Source organism: Epargyreus clarus, unplaced genomic scaffold, assembly GCF_041222505.1.
Source record: "Epargyreus clarus isolate Ecla_fem2 unplaced genomic scaffold, WU_Ecla_fem_2.2 ptg000031l, whole genome shotgun sequence".
Classification (NCBI taxonomy): Eukaryota; Metazoa; Arthropoda; class Insecta; order Lepidoptera; family Hesperiidae; genus Epargyreus; species Epargyreus clarus.
The window spans coordinates 7,136,904-7,153,565 of NW_027332236.1; the positions used below are offsets into that span (position 1 = coordinate 7,136,904).

At 35.9% G+C, this 16,662-nt stretch overlaps 1 protein-coding gene and 1 non-coding gene across 9 annotated transcripts in view; both read right to left on the minus strand.

Moving 5' to 3' along the window:
* pan (transcription factor pangolin) overlaps nt 1–16,662 on the minus strand; it is a 192,467-nt gene that overhangs the window by 66,282 nt on the left and 109,523 nt on the right. The window lies entirely within an intron of this gene.
* Nucleotides 7,668–7,751, minus strand: TRNAL-CAG (transfer RNA leucine (anticodon CAG)). The gene has a single exon. It is a non-coding gene; the product is annotated as a tRNA-Leu (tRNA).

Consider the following 16,662-nt stretch of genomic DNA (forward strand, 5'->3'; position numbering starts at 1 on the left):
TCGCCACTTCCGAAATGAATACGATAATTAAGTAACTGTTTTTGAACGTGCCTATCTAACTAATGGTTAGGCGATTTGCATTCTTTATTACTTGTACGTTTGTCTATGACTAAAATTGTAAGTTGCTAGTTTATTTTTAAAGAGCTCGTGAGTCTAGTTATATTTTACTATTATTATAATTTTTTATTTATATTTTCATTGTAAAATAACTAGGTAAAGGCCTAGGTAAAATAAATAGTTAAAGGAAAGCCTTTACTACCCCCACCTACCAACACCTACCCCATCAATTTTTTAAAGGTTCGAGACAAAAAAATGTCTTTATAAAAATGAAAATCCGAAAATATTGCTTTTGTATAAGTTTCTCGCACTCACATAATATAGAATAAGTGAATAGGAAGCACAAACTCATTCATTACTCAAATCATTTTGAATTACAATCTTTATTGAAACAAGTTATACTTACATATCATTTCTTCAAAAGATTAAACGTTTCCAATCGAAAAGAAAAAGAAATGTTTAAGTCTTTTTATGTTTTAATCAACTCCTTTCAACAGTTTGAGAACTCACCGTTTATTCGTGTCACTAGCAAATTTTAAGGGCATCATGTCGTGTGATTGACGCAAAGCCTAATTCGATCCCGCGGGTTGCAATCTCATTAACAACGATTATCTTACGGCTGTTGCACACGACCGACTACTTATATATATGTACGAATAAGTACTGCGAAGTAAAGTTGTAGTGTACTCGAAAGAACTTAACGGAAGCTAGACCTTCCTTCCTTCCAGAATACCTAAGTTGTATTTAATTTTATACTCTACCTAACAATGGGTACTTATTAAAGAATAGATATACTATAAATAAGTCACAATTATAAATCAAAAACCGCCACATAGGAATCAAATTTTTGGACTCAAGATTCCGTACCTACCTCCAAAAGCTTTTGCAGCGTTTCCCGAAAAAACAAATATTCTAGGAGTAAACGCGATCCCTAAACCCACTTGGCCAAGTTTTACTTGTCTGTTTTAAAATTTGTACTTTAATCACGCTATGTTCCATGTTTGTAAAGTATGTAATGAAATAACAAACCTTCTGTTTCAGTCCAAACCCTAGGCGTCAGCAATGTTCCGCACATATTGTAAGGTAGGTGCACCAAAAAGCGTACGCCCTGCTATAAATTTCACAAGCCTCGGAATTGGGAACTGAGTGACACAAAGCCTAATTCGGTGACATCTCATTAGCGACATTGATAGACTGACTATAACACATGATCGTGCCAATGAGTGTTTAACTGGATTGTTCAGAGTACTTTAGTTAAACTACACCATTGTCATTGCCCTAACAAGTAATTTAATCTTAAACGTCTAAGTAATTACGATATATTTTTTTTTCGAAATTAAATTATTGCTTTATAAAATGTAATACACGCTTTCAAATAAAAACCACAATAGTCATCCAATAATATTACAAAATGCATTAATATTACAACAATGCCCATGCAATCCTTTACGGATCCACTCACACTAACAAAAACTCATAAATATGAACGAACCCAAAACCATTGCAATGTATCCGAATCACAATTAGGGTAAGCACCCAATGTAGTAGTCACCTGAAGATATCCGCCGCGTGGCGCTATTGAGACGCGTAATACATTTTTTATAACCCTCGTGCACCGAACATACCCCTCACTGACACTGACATGTGAATCGCTGCGTCTGAATAAGACGTCAAAAAGGGCAATTTATTAGCGTTTCGAATACACGTGAAATTTATTAAGCGTTACATCGGTAGGGCGTTATTATTGACATGACAGGGGGTAACTTTATGGATACTAATAATTATTCAATGGGTATAATTGAATGCGCACTCGAAATACTTTTAATATTTACAGGGAATGCAATGCGCATTTTTTCAGCGCTATTGAATAGCTTTAACGTGAAATAAAATATAAGCACCACAAGCCATTAGCGGCAATTTCAATTTTTTATTTAAATATGAAATTCTAAATGCTGGTTTTATTTTGTCTTTATTCATTGAATCAAGCGCCCGTTCAGCGCCATCGTGCCATATCTAATAGCTGCAAATCGAATTGCGTTTCGTCTGACAGATGGGCCCGACCCGGGCCGACGGAGCGATGACAAATTTGCGATATTACATGCGGATTAATGTCCGTGCACCATTTTTTAGGGTTAAATTGTCTTTTCTGGATCACCCTCATGAGATTTTATAATCTTCCTTCAAACAAAAACTGTTTTAGAACGCGTAACGTAAAGTTGAAATTTGTTTGAATGCGAGCATGAGTTGGGGTCTATTGTTTCGAGGCTGATGTCGAGATCGAATAGGGTGATTCCCTGAGCTAGATGGCATCCGTACGATGGTTATCATAATCCCTCCATTGACATGATGTGATGACACATGTCGTGCAGTCGTGTTCTAAAATTTCTGTTTGAAAAATTTTATAGCATGCTGTCGGAAATAGGTTCCTTTACCCTTATTGCTTTGAAATAAAGGGTAAAATATAAAAGTAGGACGGTAAAAAGAAATTGCGTTTCCTGGGAAGGTATGGAATGGACAGTTCACAATGTAAAACGTTGTTTGTATATGAAGATTGGGCTTGGTTCAGAGTTTAATCGATCCGTATTTGTATAGCTGTCGTCAAGAGCGAATGGAATTGAGTACGCGAATTAATCATTTCTACCCTTTGCGTCTCAGTTTGCAATGATGGCCAAATCTATTTGTTTGCTGATCTTTGTTTAAATATTTATTGTTATTTAGAGTTGATAGTAGAATTTGTTAATGAAAAAATAAAAAGTCTTATATATTTCTTAGACAACGAAGATGAGGTAAACAGCATTTATTTATTACCGACGTACATTGTATTGTACGATGATGAAAATGCATCGCTTGTTGACTTCAAAATCACCAAGTCAATGGCTAAATATTAGTTGAGATTAAAAACGACTAACAAAAGACTGGCGAGGGAGTCCAGAGAATTAATATGTAGTGTAATTACGATACCTCGTATGTTGGGGCAAACTGCAGAATCGTAGGAAATTACAGGATCCTAAACAAATGGAACAAAGGCGCCCACCCTTCCGTCATCGAAATACTCCACGGTTGTATTAATGGGGACAATTTTTTAATATAGGGTGCATTGGGGCTTTTAAACAATTATCCGAAATGAGAGACGCGAATAGGACAAGGAAAAACACTTACCTAGTTTTTACGAAATAATTATGAGATGACATAGAAATTCAACACTTGAAGCAAAACTAGAGTACCATGTCTCCCAATACTTTAGCTGTAATAAATTAAATATTTCAAAGCACTATAACTGGATATGTACTTAAATAAAAAATAGAACATTTTGCGGCGTATTTTATAATTTTCCATTTTTGCTGAATAGAAAAATTGCGGGTCCTATTAATTTATGAGGGCTCAACTGGGAGTATTCACAGTGCTTCAAGCCCGAACGCTACATGGACGAAAAATGCGAAAATAATCGTACGAAAAAACCCTTGCGACAAATGAACATCGGGGGCTGGAGAGGTCATTAAAGCGGGCTCGATCTAAAAATGAGGGGGAGGCTAAGAGGGGGGACTTTTGAGAACTCTGTAATTGGACCAGGGAGGGTCTCAAATCGCATTCGAAGCTGCGGAGGCGGAAAGACGACTCAACCGACTATAATTAACAACAAATATGGGTGAATCGATTTTTACTACATTCAAAGTACGCCCATTACGTTATTTTGCGGGCGCGCAATTACTCAAACAATAACCCTTAAATATTAACGTTAAAACCACGTTTTTGTGGGAAAACTTGGCTCGTTTAGCAACTGCGGCGCCCGTAATGGTATGTTGTGTTTTCTTTCGCATTTACAATGTTGTCGGGTTAAGCGCACTTTTTTATTTTCCTTTCCTTGTTTACGTAATTGAGTATTTTGTGAGCAAACGAAGGGAGCCGGTAATCGCTTCAGTAATTTGAATTCTACAGTGAAATACTCTACCACCGCGTATTATTGTGCGAGCTTTATGTTTTCAAACAAGGCGGCAATTTATTCAGCAAACTAGTTATCCAATGGACGTAATACGGTGTGATTGTATGTATGTTTATATGCATCTAATGCGAGATTAAGTGCCCATTCGCACGTACGTTAACTACACTACAACGGCAACTATATTGGTAGATGAAAATGCATATATGGAAATGCAAACTCTGATCCATATGCATATGAAAATATAAATAAACAGTAGACGATACTGCCAACATCGCAACTACAAGTGGCACTGCGCATGACAGGTGGGCCACTATCGCAAAGACACATTTTTGTAGTTCACCTCAACTACCCAGCCACAAGTACTGTAGTTACTTTTAAGTCGCCTTATGGTAACTATTCACACATAAATAAAGCTTGCTGGGATTTGTTCGCTGCCGTATTTAAAGTGGGTTTGTTTTACTAACAGTACCCAAGTCATCGTAGTAACGTCACTGTCGCTTCAGACCACACAGAGAGATAAAAGCGTGACAAAATACGGCAAAAAACGCAGAGACAAGGGAATCACGTCGCCATATTATGTTAATAGGTCCGGGATATGACAACATCGGATATAATCCGCTTTGTCCAATGGACACATTAGCCCACACTCCACTGGGACCTGTCCTTTGATTTTCGATTCGATGGAAATTAATACATTATGTATGTGTGTTTAGGGTACATATTTTATGTTGTACATAACCTAACCGTTCGATCTGATAAATATTTATGAGGAAAGCGACGTTAAGATTAGGTTTGAGGTCCATTAAGTTTATGATAAAAAATGCGCTACAAAAAACGTGACGAGCGCCGTACAAAAAGTTGACGGAACTATAAAAATTAATAGCGTGTGGCGATGTGATAAATGTATGAGAATTAAACTCGTGTGTGTATAATTGTGGCCTTTACTTCACGCGATGTTATGTGGAAAGGAGACATCAAAATATTTTAATAAGTTTTTTTTTTTTTTTTATAAGGGCGATTTCTCAAACTGCGTTTAGGGACAGTTTCCTGTCACGCGGGTTTCAACCGAACATGCGTACCAGTAGCACGCGTGCCAGTTGCATCCTATCGTTTCATATGCACAGACACATCGGTCGCATAAATACTGCATCGAGTTGATTAATGTGTGCGGATTGGACGCGCGAGCGAATGACACGCGCGACAGGAAAAAACGCTTTTAAAAGTTCATTAAATAAAATCGTCGTGCAACAACGTCCCATTGCGTTAGTTGTTATCTTCTGATGATCATTTATTCTATGTGATTTAAATTTATTTATATTTTTATTACTAGCTCCACGGTCACCATGAAAAGGAAAAAATTGTGATTTTATGGCTATCTATTTTAGATACCGATTTTCTTTCTGAAATAGATGATAGATGACTATACGATAAGCTAGTATATAGTGGCTATAGCGCCCATCGTAGTTCCAGAGCAAATAAATAATTACAATTATAACTTCATTATTTATGTAACTATTCAAACTCTTTCGTTATTATTATTACAGTTTTTGAACACTTAATTCGGAGGAAATAATCTTACGCTTTGTCAAGTGTCAGCATGCTCAGAAAAAAGTTGTGACAAGTCTTGTCGCAACTTTGTTTGCTATCATGAGCGTGTATAAACTGTCAGGGAGGACGTATCATGCGTAACCACCTTAATAGCCCACCTGTCACCTAAACAAACATTCAATAAAAGGTAGTTGAGCAAGATACATAATTATAGGTTGGTTGGTACTGAATACAGATGCGGCCCCGCGGTGTCCGCTGCACGCGATCACTAGGGATGGGAAAACATCGAATCAAATTGTGAAATTAGTCGACTTTTTTAAGGATCGATAAATTTAATTACTTAGAACAGTTACCTACTTGCGATCGTGGCATAAATGGTAAAGTATGTTGAATGTTATCGTGATATAATTCCAGGAATTATTATTTAAAAGAGATTTATAATATTTTATCATTTTAGAGCAATCAGTATTCACTAGCGATCCCAACGACGATTGCGTGTCCAGGCGTGATGAAGTCTCTTAGAGTTTAGCATTGAGCAATTGAGAATTAATGTTAATGTTATCTTCCACTAAATACAGAAAGACAGTTCCACTAAATACAAATAAATAATAATGTGAAGAATCACCTATATTAAAAATGATAAATTCCTAACAAAGCCCAAACACTAATATTATTTAGTTTACTTATCAACGTCTATATTTAAAAATTCCTTTCTAAAAAATAATTTAAAAAAATATTATTTTACGCATAAACTAAAAAAATAAAAAAAGATTTGAGTAATCACATTTTACATTTTCTTTCTTTCACGTTTCATGCGAATTGATGTAGATCCGAAAAGTTCCGAATAAATCGGCATCCCTACAACGTGTCAAATAGCTCGTTAGCTGCCCCTCACAAATAGAAATATTACTCATAACTTAATCCCCACTTATAATAGATTTAACCTGCCATAAAATCATATTCTTTAGTGTCTGTGCAAATAGCGGGGTCGGTCGTATTAATAACGATTACCGAACAATACTCGAGGTTATAATAGTCATAATTCGTGTTTTTTCTAAGCGGGTAATCGGAGGGTTATGGGTATATGGGGGTAAGTTTGTAAATTGGATTTAATATTTTCGTTTATGGCAACACTTGTGTGAAATTGAACGCCCGTTTAAGGGCTATTTCGCGGATAGGGTTAATCCGTGTAATACGAGTTGTTGGGGTTTATAGTATCGCTTGTAGCTTTATTGTTGGTTTAGGGTGGTTAGTTTTATTTTATTGTGTGGGCCATTTTAATAGCGAGTGTAATTGATTTGGATACTTGAGATGTAGAATTGATTTTTTATGAAGTAGGAAGTGCACACTGCCACTTGATATTTTTTTTCTTTCTATATAATCAATGTGTGAAGTATGACTTTGAGTCGCTAATAAGTGTGTTTTAAATTTCATAAGAGCAAATACTAAACTATTAAAATAATCAATGTTTTCTTGACTCAAGTATACAATTTTTTAAACTTTTAGAGTCTGAATTCAAGACGCGGATATACCGATGTATCTATTAATATACTGTACGTTGCATAAGACGTAGTAGCAATAAAGGAAGATATTGAAGAAGCAAAGATAAGCTAGACAGTGTTAAGAAATGCACCGGAGGCCTCTATGTAGAGCTGAAGACGACCGAGGGGGTTTTGGCTCCACCCTTTAAGAAAGAAAAGATTGCAAACGAAATAAATAATTATTTGAGTATTTTTTGTATGTCAAATTCTTTTCTATTACTTCTCTAAAACACAACGGACGTAGGTATATACTCACACAGTTATGCAATTGTACAGTAATCCTGTTGATGAACGGGGGTAAGAGGGTGTTAATTACTGTATAGGGGTGTACTCTTCTTAATTCTTATTACTGGCTAGCTAGTGTAAATTTGTCAGCGATTCTGATTTCGATTTCAGTTTCAGATTTAAATGAAATTAAACTGTAGATACAATTCGGTATCTATTTATCGCACTACAGTTTGATTAATAAATGTATCAATCGAAATATAAAAAACAACACCAAAAATAGTTTCAATCCAAAAAATATATAGAGAGAGTTACTTTTTCTACACATAAAAATATATTTCAAAAAATATCGAACTTGTCAGAAGTGGGATTCGAACCCACGCCCACAGAAGTGGACTGCGACCTGAACGCAGCGCCTTAGACCGCTCGGCCATCCTGACATATTCACGTGCGACGAAAATATGTTATGTATTATGCCTGAACCACGAGAAACAATTCGTTTGAGAAGTTACATAGCAGATAATGGGTTAAAATATACATAACTCATTTTTAACGCTAGAAATGACACAAAAATAGATATCTAAAACTGTTTCCCTGAAACATACTAAGATTTCTTATTAAGAACATATTAACGATATGTTGAATGTATGATGTGGTATGTAGGAATTGCGATAAATTGTGGTAGATAATAAAAATAATACATTTTATAAATCATTTATTATCAACCTATTAGTGTCCCACTGCTGGGTATTTGTTGCGTCTCATAATATGGATCTACTATGTTGGCCAAGTGCAAAATGGTAGACTTCACATAACATTTTCCATATTTCGTATACGTATAATGCACTATGCATATACCTACGTCTTCTAATGTTTCTAAAGTATAAGTTGGAATGCCTCGTGAACTGAGGTTTCAATACGTTCATCTAGACCAGAATGAAATCGTAAACACTTTCTGTGTGGTATCTATACTTTTTCGAGGCATTCCAGGTTAGTCCTCAGACTCAGCGGCGCAACTGTTGGCGACCTCCTGCACGAAACCAATCTTATCTGAGGTTGATTATAGATATCCATGGGCGGCAGTAGCCACTTACCATCAGGTGCATCCTCGTCTGCTATATTACTGTATAAAAAAAACACTTACTCTAAATCTGTCTGCACTGACAAATTTGCACTAGCTACCCCTAGCCACATATAAAATAATCAGCAAGGGTTGGGTGGTGGGGTGTAATACTTTTAAAAGCGCCGTCCCGTCGGCACCCTTCAGCTCTTTGTACGAGATCTCATTGTGCGTGCATTCTAGGGTTGCCTCTTTGTAATTTTGTTAAATTTTCTAAATATTTTATACTTAAAATTTTATAGACAGACTACACTAGGTACTTATAAAGAAAGATAATTTTGTAAGGCTTTTATTTTTCCTTCCTACATCATAATTTTATATCGTATTTTAGATAACCATAAATATGAAACGACAATTTAAATAAAATATGGAAACAGATAACATTAACCTTCATAATCATAACAAAAAATTACAAGAATATTTTAGATAACTTGTAAAACACAAGAATTCAATTCTTGTACCTACACAAATGCATCAACATAAAATTATAAACATAATTTTAAAATTTTAATATTTATTCGTGGGAATGTGACAACCCTAGCTAACTCCGAGCAGAGTCTTTTCGAAATTAAGAAAAATCCTGTTCCAACCCCTTTGTCGCGCATGACTTCTGTATATGATATTGTAGTACTTACATCTTTCTTTATTGATGGATTATAGATTTCCTCAATGCACTTTTATATTTCGATGTGAGACTTTTATTTAAAAGAAAGTAGAGAAACGTAATATTATTCCGTATAATGAAGCTACATACAATATACATGTTCTATTAAATATACTTATTTCTTGTGCGGCATTATCCTTTGAATTAATAAAGTGTTAACGTAATTAAAGTACAATGCGAGTCCTACCCTCCTACCTTGAGTTCGTTTACTTCTCAAATCTTATAAAAAGGCCTATTACTGTCTTATAAAAGCAGTCCTTAGAAAATTAGTATCTTAGAGATTGCATATTCATCTGTTATTTAACTTATGTCTAATAGAAAATACAAGCTCAGATTTTTTATGAATATCTTTTGGGTTCACTATATTTACTAAGCAAATTACATTTTTATCTAATTTTGAAACAAAACGAAACTTAAACAGCTCATATTTCATTACAGAAATATCGCTTGTTAATCTTCACTGTGTTTGCCGCGGAAAAGGGAAACAAGTAGGTACAGTTATAGGCACTGTAGCCTAGGTATTAGACTAGAAGAACAAAAGCATCGCAAGGCGCTAAGTAGCTGTCTGTGGCTTAATGGATAGTGTCTAGCCTACAGCTTTATTACAAACTACAAATCTATACAAAGTACGTACAGATGCTGTTTCTATCATAGGTTTTATCTTGCATTTTGCTGAGAATAATATGGAGCGAGAAAATCTTAACTTGAAAATTAAATGCTTAGAAGTGATTAGTACCTAATAGTCTACGATTTTGGGCTCTTACAAAAAATATAAAGGAGTTTCAGACAGTATTTTGAAATCGATGTAGTAATTATCTTGCTTTGAGAAAATTATAAGAAATCTATCTACATGTCTGGGAGATCTCTAATGTGGAAAAAAAATCGTTTCGTTAAACGTATCCAATGTTCTATTGGGATCTTCTCAATTTACAATCGACTATTACGCTATCAACATTAAAAAAGAGTTCTTCAAGGGCCAAAAAATCGAATCGACCATTAATTCCCTACCAAAATCTACCAGACGTCTCCAAATTAACACTCAATACATACTGAGAAGTGACGACAGGCAGGACAAACAAATCAAACAATAAACAATTATAATGTAGATGCGTATCGGCGGCTTCGTAAAGAGAATGTCGACGCTCGCGCACACTTATTGAAACCCTAAACGAGCCGACAAAGCAACTAATAATGTAATTCGTACTTCCGATTTGATGACTCAGGTGTGGGACAAGGTTGGGGAAATAGCGGTAGGAATGAAAGTGATCCACTATCACAGGTGAGAAGCAGTGATGACGTTACGATAGAAACTATTGAAACTACTGATCCAGTATCACAGGTTAAAAGTGACGACTTTATCATAGAAGCTACTATTACTACTGTTACGATAACTAAAGGAAGTGTCAATAAAAAGAACTTGAGAAGGCATGACTTAGCGTAAAATGTCAAAGGCGAGTGAATGGGGGATAACAAATTTAAGGAGTATGTGTACAAAGTACATGTATTCTAATCTATTGTAAGATGTTTTTAATCGTGATCAAAAACGAGCCCTTGATCTTTAAACTGTATCCAACTCAAAATTTATTTGGCTTTACCTGATATTTAGCACAGAATAAGCTGGTTTACTTTAATCCTTGGAAACGTTGGAATCCTGATGTGTTGATGCTGATCCATCATCATTGTGTAATTCCGATCCTTAATGCTTTGAACTGAACTTGATTTAATTTTCCTAAAAATATTCTTTACTCAGTTTTCCACGCTGAATCTCAAATTTTGGACCACATATAATGTCCATTGTCTTAAGGCTGTACGGTTCAAGGGCAAGCGAAGTTGGGGAATGTGGCCTAGCTTCCGGTAACGAAGGCTGTATTGTGGGCGGAATACTTATTAGTGAACTGACAGATTGATTGATCGTTGCTCGCTGTGATAAGGTAGATTGAATGATTAAGATGGGACTTAGTGGAACTGATTTTTGAGAATTAGTTTTTTTAATTAATGATGAATGTTGGAGTGAAAGAAGATATGGTAGTTTATGTCGAAACTGGATGTCAATGAAGGAATATTTGAAATTGAGGAAAACTGACATTACTGCCTACCGCACGTTTTCATTAATCAGTCTATCTCATGATTTTTGGTTACTAAAAATCGTTGGTAAACAAAATATAAATCGATTGATTACTAATTAAGGACGCATATAAGTACATCTCTATAATGGGTAAAAGAATAGTTAAAAAATCTAATTATATAGATAATCTATTCAAAACAAATTAAATCTAAATCAACATTAGATTATATCGTTATCATAGTCATTAAAAAGGAATCTCGTAATAAACTCCACAACAGGAAACGAAAACGTAAGCAGATGACGTCATAACTTCACATAATCTTCAAAAACGATGACTTTACACCTAAACCGAAAAAACTGTTGATTACAGCTTCCCCTCGGCTGAGAAAACGGCAGCGGGAACTCCTAAAACGTCATTACGGACATAACTCCGGTGTCCCCGAGAATATCTCCCATACAAAATACTTTAAGCGGAAACCCCATACGCATCAAGACTCCCGACAATGGCGCATCTCGCAATCGCAAGTAATAAAGGCGCCCACATTAAAATCTTATCCCTTTCTTAAATAAAAAATTCACGAAAAAATAAGAGAGGATATCTCCCCTCTATTATTCAGTGGATCTCCCTGAGCCACCCCCGCCACGTACGGCCCGGAACGGTCCGCGTGGCGTTGAAGAAAGCACAAAGAATTTCTAACTTTACTGTCTAGGATACAAAGTTACAATTGGTACGCTATTCGGCTTGTTTATGCCAAAGGAAACTCGCCTCTAATACGTACGTGTAGATACGATATTCGCGTAGTTATACCCCGAACAACGGTAGAGGAAACGAGGCTTAGTCGTTAGTATGGTATTTGAAAATGAGATGCAGTGTGGAGGTAGGAGGGTAGGCAGGGGTGGGTCTCGAAATCCGAATTACCAGGGCGTGTGTAATGATTTTCCCGGGCGGAATTATGCCCGGATCGACGAGAAATTGGCGACGGGGTCGGATGTTCTTTTTAGGGTCTGATGCATTGAGCGCGGAAATATAGAGGCTAAGACGCAAAATGATTTGGAATTTCTTTAGTTATGAATACTTTTTAGTGGACTGTGGAGGGTAGTTTTTCGGACGTATTATGTATGTCTCATTTGTTGGGCATTCTATAGTCTACGGCTTGATGGATTTTAACATATGAGGTGTTATTGGATTCGTCTAAATTGCGGGAGTATTCTCGGTTTTCGACAGTCAGGTTCTATGTTTATAACTGTTCAACTGCGCGGATATTGTTAAGTAAGGTTAGAATTGCTGTCTACTCGTTTTATAGAAAGACATAGAAGGCGTTCTAACTTAGTCCTTTGTAGCAGTAACGCATCTAAAATAGCACTTACGTTGGATTAAGCCTGGATATATTTGAGACTCAAACGGGACCAATCGAGTTGATTGCGTGATACGAACTCGACGAGACACTTCCAAAAATAAAAAATGAAAATCCTTTTCGATCCAATACATAGGAATGGTATTCTATTTTGTAGCTATTGTGTGTATCTATAGACTGTGCTAAAAAATTCTGGGCTTTCATAAAATTCCAAAATTGAAAAATGTTATACAAACAGAGAAATAAAACCGTGCATAGAAAACAAGATTAACTTACATACCAATTGAGTAAGTAAAGATTTGAGTAAAGTAAGTTGCCTTCATGCATCTATTTCAGTAACCTACATATTATTTATCTCTATATAGATATACATTTAAATAAATAAATAATAAACTATTTCTAGTTTGTAACCAAAAAAGTTGGAGTTGATTAAAATTCGTGAAGTTCTGCTTCCGCCATACATGGATAGGAAAGCCTCTGAATAAATAAGGATGTGCTTACTTGGGCAAAAAATGTGCACGTAGCCTGCTATATTTAAGTTTCACCGACAACGGTTAAGCGACAAGCTACTTTACCGTAAAGTTGGGTAATTTTGAATTTGTTTTGTTCAGTCCTTATTTCATCAGCTCGTCATTTGTTAAAGAATATGTCAGTTTTTAACAAATAGGCATAGATTTCACTGCGCTATGAGTAAGGCCCAGGTATAGTACCCGGAACATTCTTTAAAAAAAAACAAATATCAGGGCCGTCAATAATACCTGGAAAGTCACGAAGTCATCAAATGTACAAAGGACGAGCTTAGGATAATCTTTTTTAAAACTTAATTTCGATATAACAAATTATAAAGAAAAAATATTTTTTTCATGTATTAAATGCATTGTTGTAAATTCTGTAATATTTTTCATCGTCTGTCGCCGATAGTGACACAGTACCATAAGTGTATAAATCTTACTTGGGATGGGACTAGAGTTATCTCTACGTGACTCTGATCTTCCGATATGTTATTTCATCAGCGGTTCCGCCTCCATGTACCTACGCATACGGTTTTTTAATATTTACACAGGAACCCTAATGTTTCTAAAAATAGTCTATGACACTTTCTGTCAAAGCTTTAATATTTACGTAAAAAATCTGTCAAAATCGTTTCAGACATTTAGAGTTTAGATTAGAAAAACAAGACAATAAAAATCAATCTTTTCCTAATTTTACCCAACGTCGAAGGGTGTTGTTTTTCGAGCCTAAGTACGTATGTATAACCCATTCTTTGGTGAGTCGGTTTATCTATGAATATGTCATACAATCCACTAAGTGTTAAGCCACAAGATAATTCACAAATAATTCTAGTAGCCTTAGTTACTCGAGATAATTACATCTCTACGTTTTCTCGATGACTCAAATTGATGATCTAATTCATCGTTGACTTAATATTAAATGGAAACCTACTGTATGTTTATTTCCAACTTAAAACAAGTAAAGACAAATACATCTCCCACATATTAAAAAGAAATATTATTCTTCACTGAAACATGAGAAAAACGTATGTTTAGTATGTTCGTAAAATGTCCGTTACCTCTTGGGAGGGTCATCCCTCATCAGTACGTGCTGACGATATGTCGTGATGATATGTCGTAATTGGTATGTTTCTATTTACGTACTTACTATACAGGACTTTGTTTTAAACTATGTTAGTCTTTTGTATAGGTATTGTTTTTTTAATAAATATTCCTTATGAAAGTGATAGTTTAGTGGTTGAAACTCGGCCTCTTACTCGGAGGGTCCCAGGTTCGAATCCCACTCAGGCACCGCTGATGATTCAAAATTCAAATGAAATCATATATATTTTTTTAAATTCAAAATAGGCTCTTTACAGACCACTTTTTGAATGTCATTAAGACTATTATACGTATTAGTGTGGTGGACTGTTACCTAAGTCTCTGTCTCTGAGAGGAGACCAATGCCCAATAGTGGGACAGTAATAGGTTGCAGACTTTAAAAAAATAACAAAATATACAATCTATGTCACTAAAAAGTAAAAATATAGAAATAAATGTTGGTTTAGTACACATTTCTGAAGTCTCCGCTCAATATATTTCGTTGGATAACGGCGTAAACAGTGTATCCAATATGAGCAGCAATATACCAGTGGAGTCCACCTCATGGCAAGTGGCTGCCGTTGTCCATGGACATCTATAATCGACCCCGACAAAATTAGATTCCTAACCGAACCACAGATGCGTTCCTACCCTTTGAGGTTGGACCGCCGAGGGTAAGTATATTCTTTACCACACATTTCAAACCAGAACACAGCAGCGCTAGACACTTGTTAGTATGCAAAAATAGGTATGATGGTTGTGCCTCCGTTATCGAAACACTAAGGTTTCCACCACCTTCAAACATTTGGTATGTTTTTGTTGTAAATCTATTTATATTATATAGATTTATATCCGTTCACGGTGTGTACAGACTGTCTGGAAATAGCATAGATAATTTTCTATTTAAGGATCCCTTTACGACCGGACGGCGGTAATTAATACCTATAATTAATTTGTCTTATCAAACAACAATTGTGTTATGGAAAATTACTCTTGAAAACAAATTGATAACTGTATATGGAATATGTTTTGTAGCAGGTGAGGTTGTATATTTAAAACCTATTTTTATCGTATAGAAATTCTAGTGTTTTGGATGAAGGGTGTAGATGCCACCTGACATAAGAGCAGTGTTCTGGAACCTACCGATTTTTCGGTAGGTTCGAGACTGTTGGGGGTATGACGCGGACTGTATTAAAAGCTTTGTTGATTTTGAAGGCAGAATCTTTTATTATTTACTATCACACGTACAGGCTTCGTTATGGTGGCGAGCGGAAGAGATCCCGCGGTGTTGCCACATGACCGCTATATTTACACTTTTGTTGGTGTTGCCAACATGAGACTATCTACCGAAATGCATTAATTTTTCCACGATTTTTGTGGTACATCCTCAGAAATTCTACCGATTTTTGATACAGAATGGCGAATTTTAAATCTTTACGTTTCTTTCCTGATAATTTTGAACTATTTTGGGATGAAGTCTGTTTAGTACATCGATGGATAGTCAAGTATCAGTATCGAAAAAAAGGTCGCCAAAAGGTCCCCAAAATTGAACATTGTATTATTATTGTGTCATATACCGATATTGGGTACAAATATATCGATTTTTGTGGGCAACTCTACCGATTTCCTTTATTTTCATTCGAGAACACTGCATAAGAGGCGACCATCTTGGTTCTCAAGAATGGCAACGCATATAAGGCTTTAAGTAGATCCTGCTCTATAAGAAGTAGGTTATAGATTACTCATATGTTCGGTTAGACATCGATCTTACCATCAGATGAGCTGCATGCTCGTTTGCTACTTCAGTGTTGTAAAAAGAAAGTTAACATTTGAAAGATTACTAAGGATTTATCTCATTGCATTTGTATGTAGTAAGTAGCAATAGACAGGGGTAACAACCCCTGAGGACTAAGTTTAAACGCCTTATAACTTCACAAGCATCAAGATAGAGCCAGTCAGAAGAATTACACCGTTTCCGTAAGCCGGTACAAGCGTGGAAGTCGCTACAGCATTTGAACTATAGGATGTCTGAAACGCTGATTCTTTTTCGCTTAAAACTTTATTTGCTTATCCCTCGCTATATTACGTTTACTAAGTACTTGATCAATATTCATAAGGTACTTTACACTTAAGTCAATCGTTTTATTCTAATCGGATTACTTCAGGGAAATAGCTTTAAGAAGAGAAAAGCGCAAAATAAAACCGATTCCACTGCGGTATTGTCGAATCTTCGCAAAACTAAGTTGGTGGTGGAACTTCACGAATTCGAGAATGCGGTCAAATATTTTTAGGAATAAAACATTGGATTTCAAATCCCGAGACGGAACGAACGCAAACGACCCCAAAATTGCTTGCCGCATTCACCCAGACAAAAGCCCTAAAACACACCCCGCGAGCAAAAAGAAAAGCATTTCCATCCCATCCCCTCCTTCATTTAAATTTCCCGCCCTAGAGCGGGGGCGGCGACTGTGGGGGTGGCTTCCGCAGAACAGAGACGCGACTTAAAATCTCGTAGAAAAGAATGAGACGGCGGTATGTCCACCTGTTGCGTTGCG